This window comes from Cupressus sempervirens, chromosome 5, assembly GCF_028749045.1.
Source record: "Cupressus sempervirens isolate cs-2001-9-10 chromosome 5, ASM2874904v1, whole genome shotgun sequence".
Lineage (NCBI taxonomy): Eukaryota > Viridiplantae > Streptophyta > Pinopsida > Cupressales > Cupressaceae > Cupressus > Cupressus sempervirens.
In genome coordinates, this window is record NC_143122.1 from 1012850941 (window position 1) to 1012863665 (window position 12725).

At 31.4% G+C, this 12725-nt stretch overlaps 1 long non-coding RNA gene across 1 annotated transcript; it reads left to right on the top strand.

Moving 5' to 3' along the window:
- The first annotated feature begins 2541 nt into the window (after positions 1-2541).
- On the top strand, positions 2542-6078 carry LOC149559364 (uncharacterized). Its single transcript, XR_016365144.1, has 2 exons — positions 2542-2861; positions 4157-6078. It is a non-coding gene; the product is annotated as an uncharacterized LOC149559364 (long non-coding RNA).
- Positions 6079-12725: the final 6647 nt, after the last annotated feature.

Here is a 12725-nt window from a genome sequence, read left to right on the forward strand (position 1 = left end):
TATTTTTTCTTTCTTGATATAAATGGACTCATTTTGTTTGTATAACACTATCCATCCTTTCCATCAAACTTCTAGCCTCTAATAACATAATATTGGCTTACTAGTCACAACCTATAAATGTTTCTCTAGAAGAGCCTACATTAGCCCTAGATTGTCTTTTGATGCTCCATCAAAGTTTACTCTGATCCATTTGATGTTAAGAGGATCCAATGATTCTTGCATCACATTTTCTAGTGGAGGTTTAACCCAGAGAGAACCATTAATGGACCAATGAATTCTTACAGTTTCTATAATATTAATGCAAGGTTGTGACTCCCAACATTTGGAATCAACGAAAGTATATTTAGAATTTAGGTTCTATTTATAATTGATCCTCTTTAGCCTTAAGAAAAATGTTAATTATATAAATAAAATTAGATCAAAGGTGACCATAAAAATTTCACAATGAATCAAAAAAGGTGGAGGGGGACATGGTAGATAAAGAATATGTTACAATGGCACATGATAGATCATTTATAAGGATTAAATATGAGTTTGTTATGGCTTGATGTATATAATATTTAGATGTGTATTTGGCATGGATATAGTGATTATACTAATGTTTTACTTATTAATGTCGATAGGCATTCTACAATGGTAGAATGGGGGGAGTGAGATGGTGTAAGTGTGTCAATGTTAACTTTTATTCTTCTAGGTTAAATTTGACAACCATCTACATGTCAGAAGTTTGAATCTTATTATAACGAGAATATACTTTTACAAATAATTTAATAAATAGAACATAAAATATCTTTTTGACTTATAATATTTGTAGATATAAATCATCCATTTTTTAAGAAATTAAAATAAATGGAGATAAAAAAAATATAAATAATTTTAGATGTAATAAATTAAATTATAGTTATTCTGTAGTGGATATCTATCAACATTTCTTTAGATAGATTTATTTAAGATATCTATACTAGTTTATTATATCATAGAGAGTGGAGCCATGTGAAGATAGAAGGGTTGCTAAAAATATATCAATTTAAAATTATATCTCCATACATTTAGCTCTAGGAGCTTATGAAGAAGAATTGGTCAGTTAATTAGGTAAGAATAATATACATACAAGCTCAGTCTTGAATGGGAGAAATGATAGAGGTGCATGTACACTATGTAGTAAGTAAAAGTTTTTTTTAATAAGACAAATTTGATTTAAGTACATTTAGAAAAATATATAAATTAAATAAAAGAAAAGCTCATAATAAGGTCATCATGTATAAAAAAAATCATATATCAATTCAATATCTCACTCATGAATATGTTAAGATGGAACATGACACATCATTTATAAGGATTGAACATCAGTTTGTTATGGCTTGATGTGTAGAATATTTAGACATGCATTTGGCATAGATATAGTAATTATACTAATGTTTTACTTAGGTGTTATGTCATAGAGAGTGGAACCACATGAAGATATGAGGGTTGTTAAAAATATAATAATTTAAAATTATATCTCCATATGTTGCTCTAGGAGGCTATGGAGAAGAATTGTTGGGTTAATTAGGTAAGAATAATATACATATAGACTCAATCTTGAATGGGAGAAACAATAGAGGTGTGTATACACTATGTAGTAAGAAAAAGTTTGTTTCAATAAGACAAATTTCATTTGAGTACATTTAGGATAAAATATAAATTAAATAAAAGAAAATCTCATAATGAAGTCATCCTATATAAAAAAAAAAATCATATATCAATTCAATATCTCACTCATTAATATACTACTATATAAATTTAATAAATCAATCTATATAACAAACCAATAATAGAATTAAATTGTTAAACATAACATCAATTATTAAATATAATTGATTTTCATCATTTCAATTTTACCCATTTATATTCTGTGGCAAGAAGTGGAAAACCTATATAAATAAGTCAATAATAGAAATTATAGTTTTGTTACTCTATCAAAATAAATAAAACATATTATAATAATAAAAGATCGTCACATGCAAACATAAGGAGTTGTGAAGGATATTTTTAAATCTGTCCTTCACTCCAAACATGTCCATATTTTCTTTAGGAAGTTATCCTAAACTGGTAATCTATCTCCGCGTATTCTGAAACTCACTGGTGCCAGTCAGTGCGTGGGACATAGCGTGTAGAAATGCGAGTAATTTGAGAATGATGGATACCCGACCTAGGAAGGTAGAAAATTAAAAATCTCAACCATTCCTCCTTAGACAGCTCCTAACAGTCAACTCCTGCCCTTCCTTAAGAAAATCTTGTACTGGTTACTTAAACATTATTCAACACAATAACCAATAATTTATTCTGATGTCTTTTCAGAATACATGGAATATGAGAACATGTAATTACCATGGATAATTTTGCTTATGTTTTTCAGTAGGTGAAATTACTATGGGCTGTTTGACTGATAAGTTTGGTATTTAAAAAGAATTATTTTGACATAACCTCTATATATGTAGAAAAAGAGATAAAGATCAAAAGGATTTAAAGATATTGTTGAAGAAGATGGGTATTCTAGACGCCTTGTATTGTTCAGCTGAATACTTCCCTTCCTCCACCAGAAACATACCATTGATGCTCAGGCAGTTTTCTCTTTTGGCTCACAGGCTCTTTTCCTTTCTTCTCAGGGCTGCTGAGGATATGAGGGATTCATATGTAAGGCGATCTAATCTACAACATGTATGGGGAGGACATAATGGATCAAGTGATTACGTCCCATGGAATAATCTTACATCTTCCGCCTTAGTTCCCTTAGCTTAATTAGTTCTGATCTGATTTTGGATATATTAAACTGAAGAACAAAGAGTGAAGATTATTAACAAGGATGCCTTGTCTCTGTAGTGAGTTTACTGTTCTCCTATAGAAGCTATTTTTTCCCCTTTGTAAAGAATTGGCGTTGGCTATGTAATTAATAGTATCATGGATTTTGACCACAGTATTTTTTATTGAAAGACTTTTGTAATTTCAAGCACTGGAAGAACTTAAAAAATTGCATTTCTGGTTTTTAGAACTGTGAGGTTTCCCAGGTAGAAGTTTATCAAGAATAAGTTAAAAAAATTGACTCCTATTGTATTTTTTAAATTGTCAGTTTTTACAAATGGAAGATTGTCTAGTAGAAATATTAATAAATTTCTTCCTGTATTTTTAGATTTGTGAGGATAGATCGCATAGTGTGAGCAATCATCCTCATAACTTTGTGGCTGTGATCCATGGCCGTGTTAAAAGTTTTCTGAATTTTTGAAGGTTTTCCATCCAGTTTCTTATTCTTGTAGATTATTCATCTTCATTCCGTCCATGAGCTCAACAGTTCTCTAAAGACATTCTGTTATTGAAATTTGTTCTTCCTCACGCATAGATTAAAAATATCAAGAAATGATTAAATCCTAGAGAAATCTGATATTATTAATCTGCTGTTATTGTTGCGTATATTGCTTTCATGATTGTAAACCAATTCTATTTCGCTAAATATCTGATTTTAACTGGTTCCAAGAAAAACTAAGATTCAACATCTTCAGTTTTACAAGGGTAGTTTCTTTTCATTTATTAATACTGTTGCAAGAGTAACACTAATCAATATATCTTTTATATCAATCGCTCTTGAACGGAATTAAAATAGAAATACGATTCATTGTACTCAGCTTCTCTTTCTGGATTTACACTGTTGAAACTGTATTAGTTTTCAATTTATTATGACTTTAACAACGTACCTTTGTCTTTTGTCTATTTTGATACTATTAAAATAGACACTTTTTACTTTAGTACTTTGAAGAATTATATTTAACTCCTTGATATTATTATATTGCTAAAACATTCTATATATAATACATTTGCTTAACTATGCTTAATTTTTTTTACTTTTTAAGATTTATAGATATTTGTATTTTTATGTATTGGTATTGAAATTATTTAGATGGGCTTATATTAATAGAAATAAGAAGAATATGATTTTGTTTAAAATTTATGTGATTAGGTTATATTAATTTGATTATTAGTAGGACACTATTTTTAGCTTAATAGTCTAGAAAATTTGAATTTAGCTAAAGTCAGAAATAATGATATGTTTAACTTTTTTCCATTTTGACATTTTAGATTTTTAATAAAATTAGAGTTTGATTAGCTGGGTGACTGTTTGCAGGCCTAAAAGGGAAGGTGGTCTTGGTCTTTGATCAACTCTCTTGAGTAGTCAAGCGTTGGTTGCTAAGCTTTATTGGCAATGGTGATGTGGACAACATCAACTTTCAGCTCGTATTATCACTCATAAATATTTTAGAGGTGCTAATCCTTGCTCTATTTCTTCACTTCCTCTTGAAGGTCATGGCTCTATGGTTTGCCATATTGGTGCTCTGTTAGTCAAGAAGGGCCATTTCTAGATATGTAAGGGAAGCTCTGAGGCTTTGTTTTGGTCTGATGCTTGGGATGGATTCCCCTCCATTTTATCCATGTACCCTCATCTTTAGACTCTCTATGATTCTTTTCATTCTGCTAGATGGAATAAATTGGCTCATTACAAGACTCTTTATCAATTGGGACCTATTGTTAGTTACAGATGGAAGCACTCTTTTGATTGGCCTCTTGGAGGCACAGAGGTGGATCATCAGGAGCTTTCTTAGATTTTGGCCTCTAGGGAGTGTTCCCCTTTGCTAGGGCTAGATGTTTTGGCTTGGGGGGTACCTTGTCTGGTAAATATTATGTCACTATTGGGTATCAAGAGATAACTAGAAGCTAGAAAATTGTTTAGGGTGCTGAGGTCCCTTGGTGGAGCAAGTTTAGAATTTTTTTTTGGGTCCAAGTGCAATTTTTTTGTGTGGCTAGTGGCTCACAACCACTATCTTACGTGGGATAATCTTTGTAAACGTGGATTTCAGGGCCCTTGATATTGTGTTTTGTATGGTAATAGGGAGAAGTATGTATCCCATCTATTCTTACATTGCTTATTTTTTACTTAGTTATGGCACCTTTGTTGGAGCGTTTGGGGTTGCTCTTATAGGCATGCGGGATAATCTTTGTAAATGTGGATTTTAGGCCCCTCATATTGTGCTTTGTATGGTAATGGAGAGAAGTATGTATCCCATCTATTCTTACATTGCTTATTTTCTACTTAGTTATGGCACCTTTGTTGGAGTGCTTGGGGTTGCTCTTATAGGCATGCTTCCCCTTTGCCTGAGTATTGGGCCCACTTGGGCAGTGTTCCCTCCAAGTCTTCTCCTCTCCATTTGCTTCTTGGATTGTTGGCCCATCGTTCATTCTTTGGCATATCTAGCTAGAGAGAAATCATCGAATCTTCCAAGAGGTTCAAATTGGAGTTATGCATCTTTGGTGGAAGATCTCACATTCTCTTTAGGAAACTATTCAAGTGAAGTGTGTTCTTGATGGGGGTATGGATCCGACTGATCTTTCCATATGCAATCGCCTCAATTTTCATCTTCAAGATGGGGTTGCAGCTTAGTGGTATGAAAGAGTGCCCAAACAACCTTAGTAATAGGGGAATGGATGGGTGAATTGGGAGGGGCATTGTACTCCTCCTCCTCATGGAGTTCTAAAAATTAACACTAATGGTTCTTGTCGAGAGAATCCAGGTCGTATTGGTATTGGGGGAGTGGCTTGTTGTAGTTCTAGTGAACTTAAATTCTTTTTCTTAGTGCATAAGGGTTACCATACTAACAATCTCATGGAGGCTCAGGCCATTTTATATTCTATTGAATAGTGTTGTTTGTAGGGATGGTGCAAGATTATCTATGAGTGTGACTCCCAAGTAGGCTAAACTTGCTTACTTTGCAAGAGCCTAAGGATGTTAGTTGGCATCTAGCTACTATTGTTAATTAGACTCCTCTCTTTTGTACCTCTCTTGAGTTAATTAGGTTTGTTTACGTTCCTGTTGATTGTTTGGCCAAATGGGCTTTTGTTCATGCTCTAGGCTAGAATATTATGGATAGTGGAAGCTTCCCCTTGATATATTACAAAAATTTGATGAACTTGCTACTTAGACAAAGCTTCATGTTGAGCTTTCCTTGTTGTGTTCCTTTATGTCTTAATAAATTTTTACCCCTATTTCTGGAACTTCAAATTCTAATAAATTTGTTTGGTATGAGTGAATTTTGTTGGAGAAGTGAAATTTAGACAAAAATAATGTAATAGGCCTTTGCAGCAAATTAAATTAAGTTTTAATAAATTCAAGTATTAGAATAAAGTTAAAATGTTGAAATTCTTTCAACATTTATCTATGCACAACATATGATGTATTTCTTTTCTAGTTTTTCAATTAATTTGGTAGTCTTTTATTAGACTCTAAAAGCATACCCTAAAATAGTGAAGCATATCATAAGCATGGTAAAACTAATAGAAAGAATTGATCAAATAATATGTACTAGAGAATGATTGCAACAGTTGATTAAAAAAGACTCAATTTTATTAGTTAAACTTCAAATTATTGATATTTTCATTAAAAAAAATTACAATATGTATTCATGTATAAATCCTAATGTATAATAGTTTTAAAATGAGATTAATAAGTCCAAAGTTCAATGTATATTCAAATGACAATAGTACAATATAAAAATTAAACCACTTTTATTGCTTGAAGTACAATCATTGCCTAAATTATGAGTATCACTAGTGGTATTTATTGCCCTTTATTTCTACAACTAATTAGTACAAATAGAGACCCGTTTGGCATGAAGGAAGCTAATATAATGAACATTATATACGTTTTATTTTTATGATTGAATAGATTAATATTTAATCCTATTTTATATAAGATAACTTTTTTCTTTTCATTTATTTATCACATATTTTAATAGATCAATATTAAGAACTAACATGCAGAGGCTCTACATAGATCCAAGTCTGCATAGATCCAAGCTTGCTGCCATTTGTTAGTTCAATTAATTTATTTTTAAAAATATAAATCAAAATATTTTAATACAACAATAAATATTTTATCTTTGATCATTCAACTCACCAATAAACTAAGGGTCAAGTGAATGTAATCAAGCAACTAATTAAAAAATAAATTAAATTACGAACAATAAATACAAAGAAAAAGTAGGTTATGAATGAGAGCAACAAATGATGATTACATGCTTTAACTAACTACAATGTCAATTGTGTGTGTGTATATATATAGGGCATGTTGAGAAAAGGGCAAATGATATCCACCACCCAATTAGATTTTCCTCAGTTAATCATGCATAAATTTAAATCTTAGACAATCTAGTTATCTGCAATTTAATCATCAAATCTGCATAATAGAAAGTGTTTCATAGTAGCCTGTAATGACCTCATATTGTAGGCAATATGTAATCCAATTTGGAGATCAATAAAAAATCAATTTTTAAGTGTGTACTTTTGTGTTCTTGCAGTGCTCTATTTTCTCTATTTTTTGGTTTTGTTTTAGATTGTTGTTGCATGTGTTTCAGATTCTATATTTGGTAGCAGAGCTGTATGAAAAGATCTATGGCAAGATATTATTAGAGCAACTAAAGATCATGGATTGTGAGCCGTGTTTGTGAGAGCTGGAATTTTTTAAGAAGATTAGAGTATGAAAGGAGATCCTACATGTGATACTTGCAGATTGGTTGAAGGCAAATAGAAGGTTGTGCTAAAAAGGTTATTACTATGAAAACACCCATTACAAAAAACAATCAACACTTGAACATTTTAGATTTGTAGAAACATAACCCAAAATATATTTCCTTGTATTTCCTTTCACCAATAACATTAAAGAAATTTCTGATTACAAGAAAAAGATATGTACACACTTTTTTAAAAAAATTTTGTTAGCAAAACTCAACATAAGTGTTCTCTAATTCTAAAGTACAAAAAGTCCCTTTACAAAGTCAAAAATGATCTCCTATATAGACCTGAGGTTAAGAACTACTCCTATATGGTTAATAACTACCTCCCAATCACATATTTTGGAAGAGGTTAATTAACCTTGATGAAATTAACCAGAGTGATTTGAGAGACAAACATTTTGAAAAGAACGTTGAATGCTTGATCTTGATGGTAATCATTGAATCTTCTCCATTTGATCTAGGATGTTGAAGAAGAGTCAAATTGAACATATTCTTTTGTTCTCAATTTTAACATTCCCCTTTATATGGCCATATCCTTACAATATTATTTTATGCCTTAATTGTATACTGATATCTCACTCTGGACTTCCATCTGAATCTTGATGATTTCCGTGGCACACTCCACATAAGAATTTGATAAAATAGATCAACATAGTCAATCACATTTCCCTATTCTGAAAGGCATTACAAGCGTATCCGAGAGACACCATTGTAAAAATATGAGAGCCACTGTTATTGAAACATTTTGTCATACATTTTCCATGCACGGATCCTCTATGCAACAACACATTAAGAAACTTTGTATAAGTTGCGTGACATTCCTTGCAAAGCTCGAACATTTCCATCAAATAATTGGCGGCATTTAGATTTAACATTCTTCTATCAGCGACTCCATATATCACCAATACTCCATATTGCCATCGTGGTCCTCATAGAAGCTATTTCCATTGGTATGCTGCTAATGGTTTGGTGAATCATTTTATATTTTCTAAACATCCAGCCACTCAATGACTCGCGCTGGTTTTAAAAAATATCATCAGCACACTAGGAAAGGGAGATGTGAGCATCACTTAGGCGCCTTCTGTCAAATAGATCACGGTTAACGTTCACCTTATAATACCGACATCTACAACTTTCTTTGTCCTAGTGGGATTCACTGTGGACAAGGATCACTGAGTTCTCACAAACCTGTGCTTATGAATTCTTCCATCAATCTATGCTTTATAAACTGGACAGCTTAAACATCATACACTAAGAATTGATTCTTAGACTATAAGTGTTAAATAGTCAAAGTTGACTTATTTTTTCGAACTTAATTTCTTCGTTAGTGTGTGATGTTTAAGGGTACCATAAACTGGACCATAACCTAGGAGATGAGTGTAGACCATTGTGCATGCTCCTCCAAGACATCAAATTGCTTCACCAACCTCTCTTCAATTTACCATATTTGTGGCTATGTTTGCATTGCACGGTGGAGGACTGCAAGTAAAAATTGATAGAGCACAGTCTCATCTATGCCCGAGTTGGAGATGAGACATAGATCATTGAGTATACTCTCTAAGGGTCCATTTGGCAGTGAGAATACAAGTAGAATAGGAATATATGAATTCTTAAAATTTTAAATTCTTTGTTTAGGTGCACCAAATTGGAATTGTGAATAGGAATACGTATACCAATTTTGGGCCAAAAATGAGCTTTTACAATTCCACCTAAATAGGTGGAATATGTATTCCTATTCCAATTTTATTTATTTTAGAAAAAATACGTGAATTTCCCATCAAACTCTGATGGAAGCAAACAAGAATAGGTTCATACGTATTCTTATTTTTTATTCTAGAATACCAATTCCTGAATACATATTCTTATTTTCTATTCTAGAATACCAATTCCTGAATACATATTCATATTCCCATATTCTTATTCCCGGAAGCAAACAAACCCTAAAACTTCAAACTATCTCATCAATTTCTTTGAAACATACATCTGCAAACTTGATGTGGCATATTCTATCAAACAATTACCATGACATGTCATTCTCACTATGTCAATATTCAAAACTTCACATAGTTGAAATACCAAACTCATCACAAGAGATAGTTAGACCAATTTCTTAGCATGGTGTAGTGCCTTCATGTGTTGTAATGAGGCTTTGGATTACCATCTCATATCCTAGAGAAGCTTCAAATTCCCTCATTGAATGCATTGAGGATTTCATTTTTTAAAGTCTACCCTTGCAAAACCAATGCCAAATCAACAATCTCCATAAAATGCGAAATTTGAATATTGAATAGTCAACATTAGTTGATTAACTATAATTAAATTTAACAAAAATGATACATACACATATATGCTCAAATCTAAAACAAACCATATTTCTATTACAAGCATACCAAGACGTACCAATTATGTCAACCATTTTTGTAGAAGCTCTAGAACCTATCTAAGAACACAAGGGCAAGAATATTGTAGGAGTGTTTTACTACCCTACCACGAAGCTATTAAGCTTGCCTAGAATCTTTCCTGATATGAAAGATCCCCAACCCAACATCGAGGAAGTCTAAATAGGTAAAACCGAGAGTGGTAATGGAATCACATGTTTAGAAGAAGCCATTTTCTAACACTACTCACAGCCACTTAGACATTCACAAAATAGCATAATTAGGTCCATCATATCATAATCAAAGAAATTTATCATTCATGTTTCTAATTCAAATCATAACTCTCAAATATGCATGTGAGACGTGTAGGATAGGAATCATAAGCAATTTGGTATGTAGCATCATCAAAATGTGTCATATACAACCATGACTCAACCGGTTTAAGACATTATCAAATACACATTAAATCATTTCATCATCAAAGCATATATCCAATACAACTCCTACTCAAAATCAAAAACTCTCAAGAAGTCCAACACATCTTGAAACTCTTTTTACAAGACAATTACACAAAGTGCATATTAGGCAACAAAAGTAATTTTTTTTTAATCCCAAGGAATATATATATATATATATATATATATATATATATATATATATATATATATATATATATAACCGGTTTAAGACATTATTAATTACACATTAAATCATTTCATCACCAAAGCATATATCCAATACAACTCCTACTCAAAATCAAAACATCTTAAGTCCAACACATCTTGAAAATCTTTTTACAAGACAATTACACAAAGTGCATATTAGGCAACAAAAGTAATATTTTTTTAATCCCAAGGAATATATGTACATATATATATATATATGTATATATATATGTACATATATATGTACATATATCTATATATATATATATGTGTGTGTGTGTGTGTGTGTACATATATATATACATATATCTATATGTATATATATATGTACATATGTACATATATATATACATATATATACATATATATATATACACACATATATGTATGTACATACGTATGTACATACATATGTATATACATATGTATACATATGTATACGTATATACATATGTATACATATGTATACGTATATACATATGTATACATATATATATATATATATATATATATATATATATATACATATACATATACATATACATATACATATACATATACATATATACACACACACACACACACACAGAGGCACCATCTATTCTACCTCATAGGCAAAACCCCTAGAAGAAAAATTAATCCCTATATGTCTTGTGCAGGTTTTTTTTCCCATCATTAAAGAAAATCTTGAGTTAGTTACAATAACCAACTAAAAAAATGCTTGGTGAATACTATTCACTACTTAGTTAGTATTTAAACGAACTTCAAAACACTTGTTAAGTCATTGGGAAATTTTACTCTTAATAGAAAAAATAATAGAATGATTCTATTTTAGTTTAATAAAGATAAAGATATTTGAAATAATTCCAAATGGCAATAAGAAAAGAAATTTACTTAGCTAAAAAGAAGTAGGTTATGACATCTCCCCCGATTATAAAATCATCATCTCGATGTAGAGGTATTTAAGAAATTGAAATTACAACCACCGAGACTCAAGAAGAAAGATTAACAAGATTATAAATATAGCCTCGATTTTAATTTAAAATAGTGCATGTACTCACTTTCAAATTCTACCATCATCAATAATATTATCATTCATCTGCTATACTAAAGTCACAAGTTGTTATCTAAATAAAATGAACACACAAGTTCTTAAGAAAATACTAACACATATTGAAGTAACATGGTTAAACAAATTAAACATGCACTTGATGTAAACACGTATATTTAAAAAAAAAAATTAGGTGAGCATGTGAATTCCATTACCATCCTTCAATTTTATAAGGTTAGAATCACCTCTCTCTGACAATATTCCCCCTTTCTAGTGATGTGTCATTCCCTTTGTTGCATTATAGGAACAATGTCAGTCCATCATATATCATAAATCAAACTGATTTCCCAATTAAATATCAAATCAAATACTTCTTATCTAAATGATTCTCAAAATTAAGTAACATATTACCTTAAAATCTCATGATATCATACACATACATATGCTTACTTATCATACCTTGGCATCACATGGATTTGACCCCACTAGTAGGCACTTCATATCCATGTCCTACCATACTTATACACATACACTAATAATACTTTTTATCTCATTCCAAGTGTCAATAGCTCAAAAAGATAATTATTCAATATAAATATCAAGAGTTAGTGGTCCCTTTTAAACTCATCATTGATCACGTCCTCATCATGAGTAACAAATATAATCGACAGAGCCACCACTTATAGGTGAGTTGGTCTATGTCTTGAGGTCTACTTCCTTGAGGTCACAAGTTTGACTCCCCTTCGTACTAGAGAAGGGTTGTAGGCTAGTTTCTCTTATCAGACTTTCATGCTAAGCACCTGCTCCACTGGCTTGGGGTATAGGACTAGACTTTTCCTCCAAAGTTTTGTTGAATAGAAACAATAAACCTGTAACATGGTGAGTGGAAGTGGAGGGAGAAGTGGCTTTTCAAAATTTGAATCCTGTTTTGGGCAAGATTCCTCTAGTTGGTTTGGATCAGAATCATGGCCTGGGTCATAGTTCGAAGGGAGGGGATGGAGAATGTTAGGGGAATTCAAAGATTGGAGAATCGATA